This window comes from Falco punctatus (genome assembly GCF_963210335.1).
Source record: "Falco punctatus genome assembly, chromosome: 2".
In the NCBI taxonomy this organism is placed as follows: domain Eukaryota; kingdom Metazoa; phylum Chordata; class Aves; order Falconiformes; family Falconidae; genus Falco; species Falco punctatus.
This window is the reverse complement of record NC_137581.1, coordinates 38,077,327-38,103,265: the sequence shown is the minus strand read 5'-3', so window position 1 is coordinate 38,103,265 and position 25,939 is coordinate 38,077,327.

Genomic DNA, 25,939 nt, shown 5'->3' with positions numbered 1-25,939 from the left:
CATCCACTTGTATAACCCACCCATCCATGCTCTGCAACTCCCAATAGATCCTTCTTTTCCATGCATATCTAGATAGCCATCTTGAAGCCGTAACTTTACTTTTGTTCACCAACGTTAAAGATCTCTATCTTTATCTCATATTTAATAAACATAAAGGCTGAGTAATTAAGATGAAATATACAAAGTTCATCAAAGTAAACAATCTTTCAAGCACTATACAGTGTTCCTAAGTATGGAAATATAAAAATAAATCTTTCAAAAGTTATTTATTTCCTTTATTCCCAGATACCATAGTTCTCTTGCTCAAAACAGTGACATTTAAAGCAAGCTTTCCTTGTCCTGTATAAAGATTGAGGTCTCAAAGCTAGGAGCTCAGTTAGCCTGGATTTTTTTTGCAAATGGAAAAGCAGATAGTTACAGACTATTCTGCACTCTATATTCCTCATTTTTAGATTTATTTTTTTTTTTTGGCACACACGAAGACTATATGGTTAATTACATGCCACATTCCCAACAAGTACTTCAGATAAGAGTCTAAAATCAGACAGAATAAACCTAGATGTGGGAAATCTGCAATGGGACATAAAAATAGAACTCAGAAGATGAGTGTTTGGAAAAACTGCCATCTAATTGAACCTGAAGGGCGTTTTTGTAGACATACTGTACATGGATTAAATAAACTGTTTTGAGTAGCTACAATGACTTGAAAATTCATTACCAGGGAGAAGTTATGACTCAAAAATAAGTATCTTCAGACTAAATATTTTAATATTTTGGCATAAAATATCAACATAGGTAAATTCAACTTCTTTAAGACAAAAAATACTTGAAAATTAATAATTTCAGGTAAACAAAATGGTTTGATGCAATATTCTGTTGTGATATTTTCCAATTTTTATTCCAGGTAGTTTACACATTTGTGCAGAGGGACTATTCAGTAAGGATGGTCACAATATATCCTTCATTCTCTATGCTGAGCTTTAGTTTTGATTTTCCAAGATGAAGAGATTTCCTGTGCTACAAAACAGAAGCAACATTATTAAAGCAAATGGCTTGTCTTAATCGATGCAATGCCTTCTTTTCTTTACATGGACATTTTTTAGCATGAGTAACACGCTAGTAAAGGATCAATTTCCTGAAAACTGGAAAGCTTGGATTTCCTGGGAAGAAAAAGCAGCACAGTGCAAAGTACATGCATTATTCCTTTTTTCCCCTGCCTCTATCCAATCTACAGTTTCTTGATAAAAATACAACTGTTGCAGTAGTAGCAGCTATGAAAGCCACAAGGCTGTTGTTTCAGCAGGAGACTGAAAAGCAGGAACCAAGTCATTAGTTGACACACTGATAAACGTGGAGGGTGGTGCGAGGCCCAGAACTACCTTGCTGGTCAACAAGAGCTAGTATTCAGTTAAGGAGTTAAGTACTATATGAAACAGATGGTTTGCTACCTAAAAAAGGTCTTGGAGATGAAGTGGTCATAGAAAATTGAAACATCGAGAGACTGGAAACAAACACAGAAATGTCTTTGGTCAGCTTGTTGCCACTTTATCAAGTGGATCAAACCCAAGTCCTAAAAAGAACCCCTTTAAAGGCTGTTGTGTAATATTATGTGAGCTGCTTTCCATTCTTGGCTCAGATCACTGGAAGTTGTTCTAACTAGGATTAACATACTTTGAGAATCAAAATGCTCCACCACTGAATATCTGGTAGCAATGCAGGGTCCCACACATGTTCCTTATCTGCATTGGATTCAGTCTTGAGATGCAATGAAGACCTTGTCCGGACTGCAGAGGATCTTAACTTGGGTGTCCCTCTGCCTTATCAAAAATAGAGAGCATATGTTTGGGTTTGTGGCATCTTTTATAGCTCTGATGCAACATTACTGAACTGTAAAAGCTAGAGAAGCTAGCTCTGCAGACTTTATCGCATAACTACTGATGACCCAAGCACAATATATTTGGAATTGTGTGTACTCAGTACCATCATACTCAGAACAAAGGAGAAATGAAAAGGAAAGCATCATCTCAGCTCTTTAGCACTGAATTATGAATGCTTTATTATATCAAACAGCAGGCTGAGAAACCACCCATCTCAGCTTTCATTAAATGCGAAAGCTACAACGCTAAACTATCGAGTAAGCGCAAAACTTTGCTATACATGAATGGATCATGATAGCCATGAATAACATATATTCTGGCCTCTCAAAAGTATTATTATGCATAACTTTCAATTCATATTTATGCACAACAATGTGTGTGAGAGATTACATCCAAAAGACAGTATTTTAAAATACCATTTTTATTAAATCTGAAGCATATTGTAAACTATGAGTCTGACGTAAAATATATTTTAAGGAAACCAGTTTTCAATTTTATGCTTAAAGTTAGAAATCTGCGTTTAGGCATGATGATTTAAGTACTTAAATGTACACTTAGGCCCATTAGTTTGATAGCTAAGGGCTCATTTATAGCAAGCACAAACAAATCACAATACTTGAATCAGAACCACCGAAGGGTGATTTCTAATTTTAAAGTGGCAACGATAGCGTACAGTGGAAGAATATAAAGGAATGTAACGCAACTTTCTTTAAAAATGCACAACATTTTATCATATTTCATAATATAACATAGGTCCAGCTATTCTTACTGAAGTGCATTTTTCCATTTGCCTTGTCTCTTTTGATTTGCGAGTGCTGTTAAGCAATTTTGTAGGTTACCCTAGTAGGAAATTTATTTGGGAAGAGGGCTGAAAAAGATTCAAGAGAATTCAGCTGAAACCTCAGTTATACTAGTAGCATATACAGTATTTTTTTCTCATATGCCTCAGACATGAATACATAAAATTACTAGAATGATATTTTTTTCCAAACAAAGAAACAAAAAAAATTGAAAGGGTACACTATAGTAAAATATATTCTATTCTAAATGGCTCCAGGACTGTCAGACATATAAGTAGATATGGAGGAATACAGTTTAAACACCTATATTTCAAACTGAAAAATTCTTTATCTTCTGTCTTATATAAGTTTATGCATTTAAAAATATATTTTTTCCATAAATTATCATTTACACTATTCACAGTTACAGGAGTGAGACATTATCACAAGGATGATTCAGCCCACCATAGCTCTGATATTTGAAATAAATTAGATTAAGTCACTTTTCAGATGTTTGTCCCTCTCAGTGACTCTAGAGAGCGTCTAGATGACTAATCTAGACCTTTCACTTTTAGATAGCTCTAAATAAAGTATTCTTCCTTACTCTAAAATGAATCACCGGGGAACAAAATTCTTGAGATAACTCAAAATCAAAAGAAGGCTGCTATATGAAGTTGTTATAGATAACTGCTTAGATACCTATATTTATCTGAAGTAAGACAGCTGAAAATAGGGGGTGGGGGTGAAATTCTCTTCAGCTTTCTACATGAAAGGTATAAGACAGATAATTTTTGAGTTTTAGATTAATCTTAACAAAATCAATGGCAGCACCTTTTTCCAGGGTTCAATAAAGTTTTATTTCCCAGAGGAGACTGTGAAACACCTGGTGTGAAATCTTATAATACAAATTTTAATGTAGCTTTAGATTCCATTATCTGATATCTCAACAGATCAGATCTCATCTTTCTACCAGCAAAACTAGTCTTTTAATTCACATGCAGATTCCAGTAATGAAAGCTGAGCGCCACATACTGAACTGGGGATATATCTCCAGAGATACACGCTGTCCTTGAAACAAGAATTCAGGATCTCTCCGTAAAAGTGTTAGGGCCCTGGAATCATTCATGGGCTTCATCATCCCTTCCCAGCATCCCCAGGGACCTCTGCCACTCTGCCCGTGGCCCAGGGACCCATTTTGGTTCATCCCAGAGCTTTCAATCCCTGCTCCAGCAGCCCTGTAGGAGCACAGGTCTCTGGCCCTGCCTCCTGGATAGGCCTCTGACCTACACCATGGCTTTGCCTCTTGCCCATTCTCTGTTTCAGACTGGAGCCCTAGGTGAACTCTGGATCTGGTGCACTACTCGCCATCCCAGGGGCTGTCAATGCACCCTTCTGTCACCACCTATGCTCTGCCTACCATGCTCAATCCTTTCCCAATTGCACCGCTTCAGTGGGGGCACTGCCCATGCTGGGGCCACCCTCAGCACCTGACTTATCCCAGCTCATAGAGCAGCCCTACTCCTATGGCTCCCTGAAAATCAGTGAGAGGGGCATTAGGACAAAAGCAGATCTTAAAGAATAAATGTCATTCCTTTGAGGGACAAAGCTGTGTGCGCTACAGAAAAAAAAAAAAAAAAAAAAGAAAAAAAAAAGAAAGAAAAAAAAAAAAGAAAAAAAAAAACACACAAAAAAAACCACAAACCACCATGGGAGGCTTGTCCTAGCTGAAAGAAGCAAACTTCTCATGTTTTTCCTTCATGTGAAAGGAATATTACAGAGAAACCCAGTGCAAAATCCAGTTTTGCAAGCAAAAGCATTCAGAAGCAAGAAAGAAAAGTTTTTGTCTTTAACTTTGATGGGATTCCTATGCTGACATAGCCAAATCCAGGAAGAGTGCAAATACTGCACTCTGTATCTCAGAACTATGAGTCCATGCCAGAGACATAGACAAAAGAAAGTAATTTTTGTAGAAATGCAAAAGTATTTCAGAAGAACATGCAGGACTACTAAACTTTTTATCAAATTATTACCTGATTTTTTTTCAATTTTATAATGCCTGGTCTTATGTTTATGCTAAATAACAAAAATCTCCAAAAAATTTACTGTCATAATATTATGACAGAAGCCTTGTTATTGAATCCTTTATAGGAACAGACTGATATAAAGATAAGAAGGAGCCAATTTAACCCAAAACCAGATCATAGCCTGCAGGTCACTCAGTGCAAGGAACAAGCTATGAAAATAAACACACACACACACACACACATACATAAGATGCCTGTTAGAGGGCTGGAGTAGTGCATATGCATACACATTCATATATATATATATATATATATATATATATACACATATTCAAGTAGGCTGCCTTTACTGCAAGTGTCTAGTAGGGAAAAATACAACTACTCAGGTACACTGACCATAAATAGAAAAATGGGGAGCAAACAAGACAAGACTCCAAAGTGAAAGTATACAAAGATCTGTCTTCACTGAAATTACATACAGCCCAATATTAATCAGGCTCAAGAACCCAGTGAGCTGAGAATTGGTTTAAATGATCAGAAGGTGGAAATTCTAATATATTAAAAAGAAAATCTCTTTGTAAACTGTGGTGGAATGAAAACCAAAGTAGTTTTATACAAAAAGTTCCAGAAAAAAAATCACAGAAAGCATTTGTTTTTATTGTCAAAAATATGTATGACACAACAAATATAATGTAATACACTAACCAGAATGAAACAAATGGAAAATATAGAATCCAAACTAAAACACTCAGTGTTAACAAAATAAGAAAAAATGTTCAAATTGGTTTTTCAGCCTCTTCCTCTTTTGAAATAGACATGTTCCAATTGAAAGATTCAGTTCCAACAAAGCTTCAGCTTCCAGCAAGAACACTGCTTCATTAAAATTTTTCACCTTTTGGTGAAACAACTGAAGTTCTGCGGGTCACCTACTCAAAGGTGGAGGAATTGTTTTTTTCTGGTGCAATACCATACGGTCATCCAATCTGTCTGGAAACCCCTCTTTGGGAAGGACCTGGGGGTGTTGGTCAACATCTGGCTGAATATCAGCTGGCCATGAGCGCTTGCAGCCCAGAAGGCTGATTGTATCCTGGGCTGCATAAAAAGAAGCATGGCCAGCAGGTCAAGGGAGGTGATTCTGTCCCTCTATTCTGCTCTGGTAAGACCCCACCTGGAGCACTGTGTTCAGCTCTGGGGTCCCCAGTACAGGAAAGACATGGACCTGCTGGGGTGGGTCCAGAAGAGGGCTACAAAACTGGTCAGAGGGCTGGAACACCTCTCTTACAAAGAAAGGCTGAGAGAGTTGGGTTGTTCAGCCTGAAGAGGAGAAGCCCTCAGGGGCATCTTATTGTGGCCTTTCAATATTTAAAGGGAGCTTATAAGAAGGATTAGGACAGAAGTTTTACCAGGGCCTGCAGTGACAGGACAAGGGGCAACAGTTTTAAACTAAAAAAGGGTAGATTTAGACCAGAGATAAAGAAAATCTTTTACAACAAGGGTAACAAGACACTGGCACAGGTTGCCCAGAGTGGTTGTGGCTGTCCTGTCATTGGAAGTGTTCAAGGTCAGGTTGGATGGAGCTTTGAGCAATCTGATCTAGCGAAAGATGTCCCTGCACACAGCAAGGGAGTTAGACTAGGAAATCTTTAATGGTCCCTTTTAATCCAAACTATTCTATGATTCTATGACTAGTCTTGAAATTAAAAAGTCACTCTAATATTGGTATATTCAAAATACTTTCTCAGCAAAAATGGGTAAGACTTGATCTGCATATGTTAAAAATGTGTCTATTATGACTTTGCGATAATTAAAACATTAAAGCTACAGGGGTAATAGTGTTCCTATGGTATTGGCTGTATTTTGTTCTTAGTGATCCAAGGGTACAATGGAATACTGCTGATAATTATATAGTGAAAGTTAAAAAGATGCATTGAAAATGGCATAAATGTAGTCCCCTCAGGTATCATCACAGAATTAGTTGTGTCCTCTCTGATTAAAAAGAGTCAAAAAGGATTAATTCACATATAATCTTTAAGAAAAGATCTTCATACATCCAGCCTAAATGGTAGCATGTTGTGTAGCTAGAAAAAATAGGTAAACCTCAGAGGAATCAGCCATTCACATTACATCTATCTGTAAATGAAACTTTTGTGAGAACTTGCTTGCTTTTACCTTGTGATTCCTTATCCTTTTCCCCAGTGATCTGAATGCTTCCCAAACTCTGCCACTGAACTTCATTAAACTGAAGCCCACAGTGCACAGCCTAGTCCTCATTTTAGCACAATAAAGATATAAAATTTGTTATGTATGCATAAGGCAACCTAAATAAATCATGATTTAAATGTCTGCAATCTCAAAGTTAAATAACCTAATTTACTTGGAAACAATGTGTACAAGTGAAACATAAATTATATAAATCCAGAATCAAGGATATAAAAAGATCATTTTAGTTTATTTGAGCAAATACTCTTGCCCTTAAATCAAAGGAAATTAGACTAAACTTCACCCTTCAGCCTTTTTGTATCCAAAATTACTTCATATTTCTCCAATTCCATTTCTGTTTAACTAAAACTTATTTCACCATTTATTTTCCTCAGTTAAAACTCACCAAAAACCAAGGGCTCTTCCTGAAAGCCTTCATATTTGCTTCTCATACCTCATGTCCTACCAGTAATTCTATCAAATTTTAACATACATGGCTTCTTATTTGCCAGCCATTTGAAACCAAGACTAAGGGGTCCAAGGAAAATGCTTACCTGAATTCTGTATTTTCTCATTAAAGGCCCAGTTAAATTATATTCATGAACTTCAAAACATCTTGCAGCAGATCCTCAGTGATACATGAGGCATGCAGATTTGGTTTCCCTTTTTCACACCTAATTTCTTTTTTCTTAGTATGTTCCTTCAGCTAGCTTTCAGTGTTACCTTCTTGTTTCCCAACCACTTTCACAAACGATACACTTGATGTTTTCTCCCATTCACTGTCATGTACTCCATAACTTTCTTCACAGCACTTTCTTCCTCCCTATGTTTCCGAATGTTTTGACATGCCACACCTTGTGGCTAGTCCTCCTGATGCTACCTATGACTGTCCTCAGCTCCCCTTGAAATCTGCTGCCCTTCCTGGAACACAATGAAGAGAAGATGCAGCATCCCAAAAGGACTGCAGACACAGTAGCCATGCAAAATAATAGGAGCTGACAGCATTTGAGTGTAGCCATAACTAAATTATGGGGTGAGTTGTACCTATATTTGAAGCTACATCCAGATTTCCACCCACAGAATGTATGATCTATGCTATGGTATGGTGCACAGACATTCAAGAGTATATTCATTCCCATTTCTGGGATGCTGGGTCAGAAAGTCAAAGCTGGTACTTCAGATTTGTTAGTAATATAAACCATGATAACATCTAATCTGAATACCAAAATATATTGTAAAGATTTTCTATAGCACAAATAATAAACTAGACTACTGACAGTCTTCCATAAATGAGGGATAGATAGCATAGATTACCAGCTTTAGTATGAAACCTAAGTGTTTGTACTAACACTACTGCTTTTCATTTTCTTTCTCAATAGAAAAATAAAAATACTATGCACACTAAAATCAGCATATGCTTCAGTAAGATTTCATAGTAATTTTACACATTTGAATTATACACAAGGCATGAAATCCCCATTGTGAAAATGAAAAGTTTAAAACATTATGTAAGCACTGACACTGCATATTTAAGCTATAAAATAAAAATGGAATCTTAGCAGAGCACTGTGGTTCTGGCTACAGAAGTGAAAAGACAGGTTTACCTTGGATTGTGTCACTCTTCATTTGTGTCTTAAGAAGCTTTCTCTCATTTACTGTTTTCAGTTAGCTGCCCCGATATATCTCAAGCCCACTAAGGGGGAGGGGAGGGGGGGCGGGGGTGAAGATTAGGTGCCTTATAGCTAAACCATGCTACACGGACCCTATTATGAGCTTGGTCCAATCCATGAATGTAAAAAAAACCTAGTATATGGCTCCTGTGGAAGCGGTGAACACTGGATTGAATCCTGACCCTGGTTTTGACCAGCAATGTTGCACTCCTTGCCAATGGACTTTATCCACAAAACTGGGTTAATTTGCTGTAGGGGGATCATCTCAGGGTAGAAACATTTTTTGGTTGCATAAGACTTGTGTTGCATGGCAGAAGAAGCATTGCTGGACCACCTCTGAGATATTCACCGTAGCTGTTGACAGTGCAAACCTCTTTCATAGTGATTTTGGTTTTGCCAAATGGAGATTTTGTTTTCCTAAAAATACTGAGTATAAACTGTACCCACAGTCAATGATATTAACATAAGCACCAGCTTCAAGGCTGGTTATGCCTTAATACAACTGGATAGCTCCGCAGCACACAGATACGGCCACATCCAGAATATAAACTCGTGCAAAAAATGACTTGTAACAGAGAGAAGAAAATCAAAATCATGAAACTAATGTGTAACAGTTTAAGGATGCCCGAATTCTGGGACATAGAATATACACAGTGGTTCTGGAGCTACTACTTCTGAGATTAGCATTCTAAGGTCCCTGTATAGTCATTGGGAAGAGGTGACACGTGACTACATCTAAGGCAACAGGAGAGTGCAGTTACTGGGCCTTAATGGAGCTCACTAGGGCTCCTTATCTGTGTGCTTGGTTTTCTTCAATGAGTTAACTAAAAGCGTTTATCACCAGGTCTCATCTCAGGACATAAGGTGTGACCATATTACCCACCTTGAGATGACTGCTAGGAAGAGCTTTTCTATCACATCATTTAGATACAGCCTCTGAAACCTGGGGAGGACAACTCAGACCAACTAAACTGGGTATTCTTGTGCACGAAGCTAAGCCCTTGTACGGGCAAACCAGACTGCTCTAGGTGACTACCTTTCTTCTTCCATGAGCAAAACATGTGAGGTGTGAATACTGGTTTATAAGGAACAGAAGAGATATGCACATCTGTCTGTGCAATCATACAAATATGTTACTCTCCTCTGAGTATAGATATTGTATGAAAAGATGGTAAAATCAGCATCCTCCACATTTTACATAATAGCCTATATTACTAGCCCAAGAACAGCAAGACCTTGGTTCAGACTCCCAGCTTCCATGCTCAAGAAGAGGGCCATAACCACAGACTCCAGGGATTTCCAGGGAAAAGGTAACACTGTGTCTTCAGAACTGGGCCACTGTTTAGCTAATGAAGCCAGAAAGCAGTCAAGAGGGAACCACAGGTAGCTCTGACCTTGATGGATTACAGCTAATATCACCCTTCTGGTTCTTAGTATACAATCTGTACACAAGTTTTGACTTATCATGTGGTATTTACAGTTCAGAAATGTAATTTGTTATATTCTGTTCATTCCTGAGATAAGCCTTGGGTAGGTAATGATAGTTCAGTTTTGTAGTTGCAAACATGTTTCTTTTTTACGGTTAAACTGTTGAAAATATTTACTTTTGATATACAAACCACTATTTCCTATTTTTAACAATTTTTGGAGAAGCCACTCTTCTTTTTGTTAGCTAAACTTTTTCACATTGCTATATAAGTATTTATAGCACAATTTAAATAAACAGCCTCAACTGAGGTTTCTTATTTGGAAACCAACAATACTATCAGGTGACTTTATTTATAAATTAACCACCCAAATATTTATAGAAACTGTCTGTTAAACTACAAATAAACATACCCTAGAAGCTCTTCTATTTCTAAATATTTATGAAATAAAACATTTTAAAGTATTTTCCAACAATTCATATTTTCCTGAGTTTCCAAAAACACTCTAAAGGGCTTGTAAAACAGGTCTTTTTCAATAAGAATGTTCCTAAAACTTTCCAGATCAGGTCAAAACAAAAGTTCGCTTTGTGAACAAAGGGCACACAAAAAGGGAGGAGGATGTCTCTTGTCTCAGTGTTCTGCAGTTTTATAGAGCTGTGGTATACATTACTTCTCTCTGAGATCACGTTGAAGTAATGTCATTGCTTAGCCGTTTAGTAATCCATTGTTTGTAGAAATTTGCTTTCTAACTAAAAAGTTTGAAAGGCGGCAATTAACAGTTGCTTTACCATAACTCACACTTAAAAGTTCTTATCAAGTAATGCATACAAAATAAGTATGCATTAAAGTGTTCAATTCTACTACCTTGCAAAATAAATTTCACAAAATGCTTCAACTAAACAGAGGTTGCAGAACTACATTCTAGCCACTGCAATTGGACCTATGAGTCGATAGTGTAGATTTATGAGCCAGGAGGATATATACTTCTTAGAGCTCCACATGTCTTTATCTAACATCACATGGGAGCTGCTTTTAATTAGGCAAAACACTCCCTTCACTAAAACCGCTATAAATAAATATACTGCTATTCTACAGGCACCCTGTATATAAGTAATTTTTTCACTTCTTATAAAGGTTGCAAACAGCCTAGATGAAACAGGTGTAACAAGCTAGCAAGATAATTAAAGTAAGTTTTCTAGTGTCCACATCTGTCCATGCATAGGAGAATACTCCCCACACTTCAATGATGTAAGCACTTAGATACATTTTTGATAGCAAGTCTATATTTCAGGGCATGTAATCAAGGCAACAGACAACACACATTTGATACCATCACTAAGGAGATAAGATCCCAGCAGTCACAAAACTTGCTGAAAATCTCTGTATAAGTGTATCAAGAAATGGCTAGGGCACAGGCTGAGCACACACCTATAGACATCTGCTGCTTATCTTCTGGCTCTTGCTCTCTCACACGTGTGTGTTCTGGCCCACGCCACCTTATCACTTTCCCAGACAATGTCAGGCACAGTTGAAGGACAACAGAAGACAAGGACTGCTCCATGAGGAGGTTTAGGTATAACTGTCTTGCTTTGGTGTGATATTTGGTGTGCAGTTACCACGATGTGCCATGCCATTTGCATTTGGCCTCAGAGCTAGACATAGAGGCCCCAGACTCAATTATTTGCTAGTACAGGCATAGACAGTGTTTCTCCCTTCCCTCAGCCTCCCAGCAAATACAGAAATCAGAATATGCTCACCTCTTGCAAACTGCTTTGCTTGTCAAAGAAGGCTTACCTGGTCTGTTTCTGTACCACATCTTCCATGGATGACTGGTTTTCAATCACTGTTAGGCAGAAATCGTATCTCTGAACACAGCTGTGCTATGTGCAGCCACCTGACAAGTTTCAGTAACATTAAAGCATTACTAGCCTGGGATCCACAGAAAATGTCTGTCTCCTGCTGCTGAGATGAAGTAATTGGTCCATCAGGGGATGCCTGCAATCAGGAGATTCAGCTGATACAGCTTGATGGCTTTCATTCTCCCCTCTGCCTCCTTATTTACTCCAGGTTCTTTATCCCAATACTCCCTCTTTCTCATGTCTGTTTCCTATTCCAGCATTTCACCCTGAAACTCTGTCTATTCCAGAGTTGTTTCAAGCAAGGACTCACCGGAAGAAATGGAACAGCTAGGTTTCTCCCATCTCTGCACCAGGAGGGAGAGAGGCCAAAGGACTGCATCTGGACATCTCAAACTCCCAAATGTGTCTTTTGAACCTAGCAGAAAGCTTCAAAAGAAAGAAGATTTCTTTTGTCCAAATCTGTCTGTTCATCCTCAAAGTGGAAAAGAAGACATGATTTCATATTAATTATAAACTCTTATTTTTTTACAAGAACAATACCTCAGCTAGTGTTAGTACTTGGAAGCTCCCCAAAGCTTATTGGATTACTTATTTGCAAAACTTAAACTAATTTGTGACTGCAAGGGGAAATATGATTAAAGCAGAAAGGAGCATTAAGTCTTCTTAACAGCTGTCTGAAGAACAAATATATGAGGTGCAGAAGATGAGTTATTTGAAACTACATACAAACCATAAATACAATTCTTCCTGAATCATGTTTAGAATTCTTCAGATTTCATTAGTTGCAAGTATTAATCTTAGGCACCCATCTTATTTTTGTATATAAGGCACTGTGGCAAAAAACATAACTCATAAATACAGACATATAAATTTTAACATTAAGGGTTCTTTCTCTCTTCAAACTTGGTAGCAGATATAGTGAGAATCTTACTGCATTTTCATTTCTATAACACAAAAATACTGCAGGGACTCACATGGGCTGCATTTTTGCTCTACTGTGGCAGCACTGTAGGTACATGCAGAAGCAAAACCCCCAGACAGCTCACAGAAATTCAGGAGGAGGTGCAGATCTCAAATGAAATTTTGAGAGACAGCAGTGGGTGACCTAGCAGATGTATGTGCTGATGGCACATGGCTTTTCTTATATTTGAACTACATCCAACCATATCTAAGATCATCATAGGGCTGGGAACTGTAGTGTATCTGCCCTGTAGCCAACCTCTGAACCGATTTCAAAAGTGCAGATTGTGTCATGATGACTTTCATGACTGCCTTGATCTTATAGGCTGCACTAGCAGGTCTTGAACCACCAGAAAGTACATTTAACATCTTGCAAGAAGGAGTGGTTGAACTCTATATGAGTACTCTGGTCATCAAAGTGGGGACACAGACAACTTGGATAGCTAGCTGATGAATGTTATCACTGTTTTCTGGGAACACAGCATCATTTTTGCCCTGGAGACAGAAGCTGCAGTTCCAAAGATGTGACCATCATGTGTAAGACTGGTGTCCTCAGTGTTTGTGCATAAATCATCCATAGTCATCAGCGAGGTTTTGAAGTACAATAATCAGTAAACCATGAACCCCTCTTAATGAGGATGGCTAAGAATTCTATAGTGCAAGAGACCTGAGGAAAACAGGTCTAGTGGGACTGCTCCTAGAAGGTCTTTGCTGCAGATGTCACAAGTTTCATGGACATGTCTTATGTCTAAGACTGCCCCATGCCCATGAGCAATACTGGGACGGTCAGTATGGCAGGTTAGACACAAAGGAAGCAGGCTAGTTATTGCACTTGCTGCTGTTGGACTGGCCTCAAGAATGGCTGAACACAGTGAACACAGCAGCACATGAGTTGTTTGTGCTCAAACATGAGCTCAAAAAAAGCATGAGAAACTTTTTTCTCTCTTTTTTAGTAGACTTATTGCCATCTCAGTTTTAAATTTATACGAGAGTTGCTATTGATTTCAAAGGAATAGAGTCAATTTCTGATATGTGAATGCAAGTCAAAGAACTATATTGGCAGGAACATATAGAGAGAAATCAATAAGGCAGTGGTGTAGAATGGGAAAAAAACACTGGACTGAATTTTGACCAAATTAAAGCCATCCAAGTGCATAAGTAGTGAAAGGAATCTTAATGGATTTCTGTTTAGTTGTCTCCAAGAGCACATAATAAAGAAAAATAGTGGCCCATGTCTTTACCAGTTTCTATTGAACTAGGCAAATTGTACATTTGGCAGTATTATACTCAACAGAAGAAAAAGGAGGGACATGGTGACTAAACCACAGTCTCTCCAGAGGGTGCATAAAAGACTCTAGTCAGGGCAGTCAGGGCAGATTATTATCACATACCTTGGCTATTAAAAAAAAAAAAAAATCCAAACCAAAATCTCTCTTCTCTCTGCTCTTGAGTAAATTGCTTCTCATGAGAATTCAGCATAAATTCAATCATTTAATTTCAAAAATCTTCAGAACAGGGTTCTTCTGCCATCATGATTGTATGATGACACTAAGCTGAAAATACAGGCAGTACTCCACTAACAATAAAACGTTACAGTGTTTTTATAATCACAATAATAAGGAACAGTATAACTGAAAAGGAGGAAGAGACACTCAGCAGAAGTGATATGACGAGAACTCAAAGAGAAAACTGTCAATTCCTAACTAAATACAGACCAGGTTCCTTAGAACACACTACTGCCTCCTAAACCTATCCAGTAATGAGCTCTTTCCTACACTTCCCCTTTATTATTTTACTTTTTTAACAAGCTCTCACAATTTTTCAGGTTAAGAAAACATCAAAATCTACATTTCTCTGGTTATTTCCTGTTTGGATATTGCAAAATTCACAGAATTTAATCTTGCTTACATGATATTGATATTCTGCTGATATATATACTATTTGAAAGCTTTAAGTATACACAGATTAATTCCTCTTAGAGGCCAGATGGCACTTTAAAAAAATTTTTTCTTAAAATAAAACTATCTGTATATCACAGGCTTTCTGCAATTTTCTTCTTCTGAATCTTTTTGTTATTAGAGGCATTTGCATAAAAATAGGAACTTTGTTTCTGGGAGTTTATGTGTTCATTCCTCATTTTAAGCCGTCATCTTTCAGGTATAACAGCATAATCCTGTCTGCTTAAATAAGGAGTGATATCTCAAACATTGTATTTCTGTTTTATGAAAGAATAAACTTCAGGTATAGATAAACTCTTAAAAGGGGGGGGTGGGGGGGGTGGGGGGGTTAGGGGGGGTAGGGGCATGGAAGGAGGTGCTGCAGGGGTGGTTTCAGTGAGAAGATGCCAGACGCTTCCCCCACACCAGACAGAGCCAACACCAGCTGGCTGCAAGGCAAACCCACTGCTGTCCAAGGCTGAGCCCATCAGCAACAGAGGTAGCACCTCTGGGATAACATATTTAAGAAAAGGTAAAAAAATATTGCACAGCAGCTTTGAAAGAGGAGCGAGAGACTGAGAAACAATTCTGTAGACACTGAGGTCAGTGCAGAAGGAGGAGGAGGAGGTGCTCTGGGCACCAGAGCAGAGATTCCCCCCCAGCCTGTGGTGGTCCACAGTTGAGCAGATCCCCACCTGCAGCCCGTGGAGGACCCCACGCCGGAGCAGGTGGATATGTCCTGAAGGAAGCTGCACCCCATGGAGATCCCATGCTGGAGCAGACTCCTGGCAAGAGCTGCAGCTCATGCAGGAGCCCATGCAGAACCAGGTTTTCTGGTAGGACCTGTGACCCCTGCTCCTGAAGGAGCGCACCCAGTGGAAAGGATCCATGCTGGAGCAGTTCATGAAGAGCTGCAGCTTGTGGGAAGAACTCATACTGGAGAAGTTCATGAAAGACTGTATCCCATGGGAGGGACTCCACATTGGAACAGGCAAATAGCACGAAGAGGAAGGAGAAGCAGAGACAAAGTGTTATAAACTGACTGCAACCCAGATTCGCTATCCTCTGTGCCACTCAAGGGGACAGGGTAGAAGAGTCAGGAGTGAATTTGAGCCTGGGAAGAAAAAAGTGATGGGAGGAAGGTTTATTAGTTTTGTTCTTATTTCTCTCTATCCTAATCTGTTGCAAGTAATTGGCAGTAAATGAAATTAATTTCCCTAACTGGAGTCTTTGCCTGTGAGATTAATTGCTCAGTGATCTCCCCATCCTTGTTTTGATCCACAATTTTTTTATCATATATTCTCCCCCTGCCCTGTTGATCGAAAAGGAGTGATTGAGCAGCTTGGTGGGCACCTGGTGGCCAGCCAAGGTCAACTCACCACAGCTATTATGATGTCAGTAAAAACTGTAAGCTCAAAAAATACAAACCTCACAACTAAAAAATCCAGTAAGATTTTTTCATTCTTAAAAAAAACCAAATAATAAATCTAAACAATACAGTGTGTATTGGGGATACAGCCTTGTAGGCTTTTGTTTCTAATATTTCAAGATAAAATTATAACTCTGTTCATAGGCCTAATCTTTTTTGCTATTCATAATTTATTTGTGGGTAATAAGCATCTCCTACAAAAAAATATAGACAAACACCTCTACATTTTGCCATCTTTTCAAATCTCATTCATAAGAAATCCTTGAACCTAGCTATGAAATGTGCATATCAATTTCTTGCTTGTTATACTCACAGTATCATACTATACCTGTTATGCCTAGTTTAGTAGCTTGAGTTTCATAGAAGACTAAATATCCCCTGGTTCAAAATGTTTCCAGAACAAAACTGTAAAGGTTAGCATCATCCTTCTATACTCATAAGAATTTAGTCCTTCCACATTATGAATAATTCTAAAATTTGCCCACATTAAGGAAGGATGGTTGTCAGCAAAGGTATGTGAAGGAAGGGGCTCTCAAGAAATCTCCTCCCTTTCTCTACAGGTAGTTTTGCAAAAGATTTGACCACCACAGGCAGATGGAAGAATGTTCAATAGATGCTTAAACAAATCACTAATGTTGAATTAATGATGAATCATTGGTTACATTTAAGGACCTTAGGATTTTGCTTGGGAAATTAGTTGGAATGGGGTTTAAATATTCTTTACATGCTCAGGGAATGGGGATCTGCCAGTGTCAATTCTATTTTTAAGAAAAGTTTTTACAGTTCATCAAATACCTTAACCTATAGCCATGCTCAAAACAGTGATCTTTTAATACTGACTACCTTGACTGCTTTTAAACATAACCAACCTTTCTTTTTTTTAACTGATAGACAGAAGTAGGAAGCTGCCACTAATATTACCCATGATGATGTTTTATTAGAGAAAGGCTGTGGAAAATTAAATAAATTACCACATCCTCCACAGATTGTCTGACCCCATCTGTTTATCAAGTGTCTCCTCCTTCCTTCCTTTCCTACATAGGAATGTCAGCTATTTTGTAACCCCTACCCACTTTCCACCCTGTCTATTAATTCAGGAAATATTTTATGTAATGATACCTTGATTTTAGTTTTCTGCTTTTATAATTGTGTGGATTTTGTGTTAACTCAGAGGTGCTAAAATCTACAGGATACGGTTATAGCTACTGATCTTCTCATCACCTCCTATGACACTCTTAGCACTTACTCTTAACTAAACTCTTGCAAAGTCTTTGAAAGCTAATAAACATTTTCTCATTCTTGGGATTTATTTGTTTACGCTGTTTTAAATTGCTAGAGACTGTAAAAGATAACCCTTCATCCTCCATACCATCATGACCTTTACTGCCATAAAAGAAAACACTGCAGCATTTCAAATCTTTATGACAGTGTCTGGCTGACTGTTCTTTCAACAGTTTGCTGGTTTCCTAATGATCTGTCTTTCTGTTTTATTTCTTCAAACCCACTTATTTTCAGGTCAGTATTATTTGCCAAGGACGTACGCTTTCTCTCAGTACAAGATACCTCCTTTCAAAAAGTGAATAAAATGAAATTGTAAGATTTATTATAATTACTGTTTACAATAAATATATTGATATGTGTATAAGCACTTCCCTAAGTAACAGGCAAGGAAACACCTAATTTTATTGCCAAATATTATTGTCCAAGGAATTCAGATGTTCAACCACTTAAGAACAACATATGTAATATGTGTTCTTTTACAGCAGAGAAATTCAAGATGATCTGTGATCCATATTCTCATCTAATAATTGTAGTCGTGAGACACATCGGGCTTACTAAACTGAACCTACAGTTTGCAAAGGGAATGTATTTCTGACTTGGAAATTCAGTAGAATACCTAGCCAAACCTGGGGTATTTGAAGGAAATAAATTAGCATGCTAAGAAACAATCTAGTAATGTTATCATAACTGTCTTTAAAGATATAAGTAAGGCCAGGTTTATAGTAATAAATAAACTCTATTATTAGTTCAACTGACACAGTCAGAGAAAACAGGCACACAAGCACTTCAAATCCTACAAAATTTGCATGCTTGAAAGCACATTTGTTTTTTTCAACTACATTAGCTGGTTTATTAAAGTTTATTACCTTTCCAAAGACAAAATAAAGCATAGGTCAAAGACTGATAACATCTCAAAAGTTGGCATTATATAGTTACAGAAGTGTTGCCTGTATTTATTATTTTTATATATATATATGCATATTTTTCAACCAGCTTCCTAAACAACTGCAATCACTTATGCCTCTGTTTGATATCAACACAGAAGTAATGTCAACAATGGCAAGAGCGGAGAAAGTAAGTTTTTACATTGGAAATTCTATGATCGCCTTAGTGAAAGAATCTTCTTTATAATATTTTCCACTGATATCCTTGGGAAAAGAAGGTTCCTTTCGATGACTGCATTATTATTTTGTAATACATACCAGTATAATGCCCTTATTTCCTTTGGAGTTTCTAACATTACAAACCCTATAAATATCAATATACATAGAAAGAAAATATTTTCAAATTAAAAAAAAAAAAGAAAGAAAAACAACAAACAGAAAAAAAATAGTATAATGATTCCTCAGCCAGGGAGGCTATACAGCTATACTGAGCGAAAGAAATAGGTATGCATACATAACTGATTGCCATTTACTTTGAATGTCTGACCTCTAATTTTCGAAAAACAGTGCATTTCAATAAGGGATGTTATTATTGTACTTCTCATTAGATCCACACTCCTGAAATAATCACTGCTCAGAATTTCATCTGTTAGACTGACCTTTCTATTTGACTTCTTGCTTTTCAGAACTATTTGGCCTATTAGCTGTTCACAAAAAAACAAAACAAAAAAAAACCAAACAAAACAAAAAAAAAAACCCAACCTGATCCATTTTTCGTGTACTGTCCTAAATAAAGGTGGACCCCTCTTTATAAGTGTATAGGAAATTTCAGGAGCTGACTTCCATCTTTTTTTTTCCTTTTGCCTGATGAAATCCTCCAATAAATAGTATTAGCAACAGAAACAAAAGGATGCTTTAAAGTATGAAAGGAAGTCTTCAGTTTAGAATAAAGTGACAAGTCCCAATTTAGCTTTAACATACTGTCAGTTACAAAAAACGACATACAAACTTTGCCTTCATTATGTTTCTTGTCCTACATTTCTTCCTCTCTGAATTTTTTTATCCTACTGTTTCTTTTCTGAGAAAATCAGAAATTATGTCTGGGAGAACACTGACTGGGAGAATTTTGACTTGAAGTTTTATTCCAATATGGGGCAAAACCAAAACAAAATACATTTATAATGCATAATCTCAATTATGCATTTGATTTAAAACATGACAGTAAACTTTAACAGTACATTTAGAGGGAGAATGTAAAGGCCTTTCCCCTCATTTTCCAGACAATTTTTGCATAACCAGTCTCAGAATATCACTAGAATAGGACCTTCTTTCCTTTCAAGGGCAGAAGAAGAAAAAGATATTTTTGCATGTTTTCTCCATGTGAAGGAGAATTCGTGCTCTGCCTTTACCTCTAAATGAATTATTATGATTTGCTAGAAGTCCTGAAAAATAACAGGTCTACCTTTTTTAAATGTTGTCTAATACTGATACCCTGGTAGCTTACCTGAGGCACCAAAAGATCCTGCCGTGTGCGTAGCATAAACAGCTGAAGAAAGCCTGTGAGGTCTACAAAAAAATCCTATTTTAAGAGATACAAGGGAAGGCAGAAGCAATCCATCATGCCCCGTAGCTTTGAAGATCTGGTAATATTTGACACTGAGATTATGACACTACAAGTGTATGTTATCAAACATTTGGAATTTTGTGATTTACCACAGCCCTAACAGCACCCCTAGCCAGCCCTAATTTGCGCTGCTTAACTGCATCTCATGACATAAGTCATGAGTGAGTCAAATAAAAGCTCTGGAGGCATCAAACATGCTGAGATTAGAGATACTAGAAGCAGCTGTGATGTACCAAATATTGAGTAATGTTGCATATTTGACTGATTGTGAAACTTTGTTCATTTACAGCCAAGTTTCTGTTGCATTTCCTTCTCCTAAAGATTTATGTCCTTATTTGCATGTTGATGCACTTTGAGTAAGAGCAGAGGCTCACTAAGCAGATATGGAATTACAGCCCCTTTAAAATGAGACTATGAGCACTGTACACCTGCTTGTATGATCTGTGGAGATAATACTGCAGACTATATTCAGAATAAAATTGATTGTGTTTACATATTAAATATTCTTTGAACATGACAATGTGATAATACAAAGGGCAGTTCAAGCTCTTTCTAATCTCATTCTTCCCTTCTCAGTAAGAATCATGAAGCGCAGACCTGGCCCTTCAATGGGTTATGTATACCTTATCTTAATATTCAGAGCACTCTACCAAAGCCAAATTTAAGAGGCTGGGTGGTGCGTCATGAAGGGAAATGACATAAAATGTAGCTGAATAAAAAAGGTCTTGACAAGGATGTGTGTCTTGTGGGAGAACATTAGATACATGGCAAGGACAAGAAAATCAGATGTTAGGAAACCTTTTATTTTTGTTTTCCTTGGCAGTATAAATTGTGAAGTCATATCAAGACTGTTTGATTTCTGCTTTTCTGCTTTTGAAAGGAAGAAGCCTAGTGGGGGGGGAAATGGTGGATTATCTCTTGAGTAACTGTAAAAATGGCTTCCAAAACAAATGGATTGCCTCAAATGCCAATCTGATATATACAGCGAAATTACTTTTTAGCTTAAACTTTTCAATTCTAATTTATTCCCCTTCCTCATCTCACAGATCAACTGAATGTCTCTTTTTTCTCTGCTATTTAATTAGATTTGGGCTTCTCGGCCTGCGCAGAAGAAAAAGCAAGATAGCTATACTGGTCTAGTAGAACAGAAGAGGCATTCAGTACAGCTGTGTTAGAGTCTAGAGTTTCATTCCTTGTCAGATTTTCTGTGTACTTGTACAGTCTGAGAGTTGCCCTCTAAATGCCAAATTAGCTCTAGTAGAAGGCAAAACTGACTGCAGCCATAGCAGAACAACAGGTCCCAAGTTTTTCGAAATGGAAGTTTCTATTTGTAGAAAGAATATTTTCTTGGAATTCTCTTGGGATTCTTACAATACTGGAAACAACAAAATGTAGTGTAGCCTTTTGGAGGTAGAAAAATCTTTTTAAAGGGAGAATGCTTCAAAACACCATAAGAATATGATGATCACTAAATCTTTCCAGACAGTAAAAGAAATTCTACACGTAAATAAATCTTCAGGAATACTTAATCTATAGTCACTTTTGACCAAAAATATTAACAAGACAGTTTCTTTGACACTGTAGTGGCAAAAACCCCTGATGCAGAAGACAGAAACAGAATGAGAATTGCCAGGGCTTTTCTAAAGAAACTGGGTTGTTATTCAGAAAGAGTAAACATTTCTGAGAACACTTCTGGACCATAAAAGGTCCCCCAAAAAAGCACAGTCTTAGGGGTTATTTACTTTTCACTTTGAAACAACCCACCCATATAACACAGCCAATAGGAGCTCAGATAAATTGACAAATAAGCAATTCTTTCCCATCCCATCAGAAAAACAATTCTACCACTGGGTATCAGATCTGTAACATTTTCAGACAGTTTTTATTTTCTGTCAATAAGATCTTAAGATAAACTTGTTCCATACGCCTAGGAAATAGCCACCTTTAAGTTTTCTGATGAATGCTTTTATCAAGTTACATGTAAACAAATGTTCCATTTCAGCTTCAGGAGATAGAAGTTCTGGTCATTTAGGTGCTTGGAGCTGTCAAGAAGGTAGATTAGGTACAGCAGACAAAATGAGTTTTTGAAGGCATCACCAACTAAGGACAAATGTCAGTCATTAGAAGAGCCTACAGCCTGGTTCAAAGAATTGTGTTAGACCTTCTCTGCTGACAGCCTCAGTGGTTGATGGCAAAGAAAAGCTGCTCACAAAAGAAGAAATCATAGCCTAACCATGAAGCAATGCCAGTAAGTCAAAAATTCTCTGATGACCTTATGGAAAGATACAACTTTCATCCACCCTTAATACAAGTTTCCAGGTATGATCTTAGTGGCAAGAATTTTGTGGACTGCAAGAGAGTGAACCCAAGAACTATTAGGTTTAATTTTATTTACCTGTGTGGCTAAGGTACTCTTCTCTTGCCTTAGCACTGTTGAAGCAGCTTGATAAAGATCAGTCCCTCCAGGCACTTAAATCTTGGATTGTTTCTGGAGATGTTTCTGGTAAGTTTTCCACTGACTGTGCTGGAACAGATGCACCAAGGACCACTCCAATAATATGTTGACATATTTAGCCATGCAATTAATTCATTGCAGAACACTGTTATTTGATAAAGGCCCTGTTAGAATAGTTGCCTTAGGCTGTATAACTTTCAAAACAATGGCTTTTGTACGTTTTCTTCCACTATATGTACCTTTTGCTGCTTATGATTCATACATATATCAAATATGATGCCTAAAAGGTTTTTTTCTGTTGACAGTGCCAACCTGATTAATCAAGTCTTGTTGATTTTTCAGTCCTTCAAGCTCTGCCCTGAAAAACAAAAATCGAGTTTAATCTTTGAATTATGGATGCTTGTGCTCTAAATGTCACAGCAACAACTTCTTCACTCTCAGCAAGCCGGCACTTTATAACACAATGTAAACTTTGATTTGAAACTAGAGAAAAACCACAAACTACATATATATATATATATATATATATATATATAATGTTATATATTTTCTCCGCTTTTCAGATTTTTTTCACAATTTAGAACTTTCTACTATGATCCAGAAATTCCTTCTGGATCCTCTGAAGCAGAGCTCATATGGTTTTGCCACTGCTAGCAACAGAACACAGGCTTTCTACTGGGTTTGCTGCTCCTTAGGGCTGAAGTTTGACAGACTTGCTTTGTCTGAAGTTGTTTTGACCTGTCTGCCACTTTGTTCTAGTTTGTTTAGATGTTACATATCTTTTTTTCTAATGAACAGGTGGCAAAGCTTGATTTATTTTACTTTTGTTAATCTCTGCATCCTATAACCATAATTTTATAAAGGTAGTAATAACAAGTAGTTATTCTGTGCAGAATGAAATATTTATGACATTGAGATAATGATGGAGTATAGAAGAATATGGACCTGGTACGGCATCAGGGGCCTTCAATTAGCAACACAAGACACACTGTAAAGGGGTTACGGGCACAGGGTGGCAAGAAAATGGGCACAGGCTGGCACTGGCAATCTAGAACCTGGAAGGCTAAAAACATGGCAACAGGCAGTTAGAGAAATGCAGACATGAAGCTGGGCAAAAACAGGTAACAAAGAGAAAAAAAAAAAAAGCTATGTAACATATATAAAAAACCACCACACAGAGAAAATTCAGTTATAATGTGAACTTGCAGACCAGAGACAAAAGAGCAAGATGTAGTGCTTGTTAGCAAGTAAATAAAGAAGATTCCCAAATGGATCCTAGATTAAGAAGAAACTATCATTATGATTATACTTCTCCCAACCAAGGGATCGTGATGCTGATAATTGACTGTACACACACCACACACACATATCTGAATTAAATCATTCCTTTCAACATCCAGAAGAACACTGGAAGGGTGACCACACCACCAGCATACAAACAAACAAACAAACACAACTGGTGACAACATGAAGTGCTGGATCCAGTTCTGGGCTCCTCAATACAAGGGACACATGGACTGAGAAACAGGACCGTGTCCAGCAAAGGAGCATGAAGATGATGAAAGGGCTGAAGCACCTGAAATCCAGGTGGATGGGACTTTAAGCAGCCTGGTCTAGTAGAATGTGTCCCTGCCCACGGCAGGAGGGGTGGACTAGATAATCTTTATGGACATTCCAACCCAAACCATTCTATGATTCTGCAATTCTATGATCTCCCCTGTCAGGAAAGGCTGAGAGAGCTGAGACTGTCCAGCCTGGAGAAGGCTCAGGAGTATCTCATCAATGTGCACAAATACTGCATAAGAGGAGTAAAACAAAAGAGCCAGAACCTTCTCAGTGATGCCCATTGACAGGACAAGAGACAACAGGCACAAACTGAAATACAGAAAATTGCACTTAAAGGTAAGAAAAAAACTTATTCACAGTGGGATGGGGGGCAGTGGGAGGAACACTGGCACAGGTTGCTCAGAGACATTGTGGAGTCTCCATCCCTGGAGATATCCAAAACCCAAATGGACATGGACCTGAGCAACTTGCTGTAGTTCACTCTGCTTTGAGCGTGGGCTTGGACTAGGTGATCTTAAAAGGTGCATTTTTTTGTTGGTTTTTGTTGTTGTTGTTGTTGTTTTTTAAAAAATTTTAAAATTAAAATTTGAAAATTTTACTTTCATGCAAAAACACCTCAGCCATCCTGTGATTCTGTAATTCTGTGTGAATCTATGATGCTATGTAAAAGGGGGGTGTATAAAATTTTTAACTCTTTTCTTTCTATATTACTCTTTTTTTTTTTTTTTTTTTTTTTTTAAGAAATCACATCTGGACTAATAATAACTCATTGGTGAAAATGTTAAGATTTTAAATACACTAATAATTGAGTAGTTTACATATGAGGTGTGTTTCTTTTCTGCCAATGGCAAGATTTTAAGCATACCACTCTATATACTCAAAAAGTACTATAGAGAGATGCCAAAGTGCCTATGTAGTGTATTGGTAGTATAGTGAATGACTAAGCAGTGTATTCACCCAGATAGCTCATTCTGTCAGGGACTGTACACATGACTGCTTCGCTTCCATAGGGTGATTGAATCTTCTTTTAAAATGGTTACTTTTTCTGGTTTTTTTGAAGGTCAGCCCAGTCACATAGACTGTTCCAGCTCTAATACAATTTGACTAGCTGGCAGAGTTTTTAGGAAGTTCAATACCCTTATTCACAACTAAAAGCAATCATGGTGTTTCTCAGGATACAGCAATAACTGGAGCATACTTTATAGTTTCCATTTCACATGCAGTAGCCACAGCTTTCAGTGTACTTGGTGGGCTGCTTTTTGTGGAAGGGTTTGTTGCTTGTTTGTTTTTTTGGTTTGGAGGGTTCTTTGTTTTGTTTACTGGGCTTCAGGAGAGCTAACTTTGGCCTCTTCAAGGACCTACTTGGAGGAATCCCATCAATTAGGGCTGTAGGGACGTCCAGGAGAGCTGGCTAATAGTCAAGCATCACTTCCTCCAAGCTTAGGATAGGTGCATCCCTAGGAGCAATAATCAAGCAAAAGGGGCAGAAGGCCTGCACAGATGAGCAAGGAGCTTCTGGTAAATCTTAAACAGAAGAAGGAAGGTTACAATATGTGGAAGAATGGACAGGCTACTTGGGGGAATAAAGGGATGTTGTCAGAACATGCAGGGAGATGATGAGGAAGTCTAAGGTCCATTTGGAATTAAAGCTCACAAGGGATTTCACGACAACGAGAAAGGCTGCTTTGAGTGCATTAGCAGGAAAAGGACTAGGGAAAATTTGCACCCACTGCTGAAGGAGGTGGGTGCCCTGGTGACAAAAGGCACAGAGAAGGCGAATTACTGAATTCATTCTTTGCTTCAGCCTTTACTGCCAAGGCCAACCCTCAAGTTTCCCAGACCCTGAAGGCAAGACAGGAAGTCTGGAGAAAAGGAAGACTTTCCCTTGTGTTGCAGCTTGAGTCCAAACCAGTTTACCTCACACAGGGCACCAATTGTCACAGTACAAGCAAAACTAGCAAGCTGCAA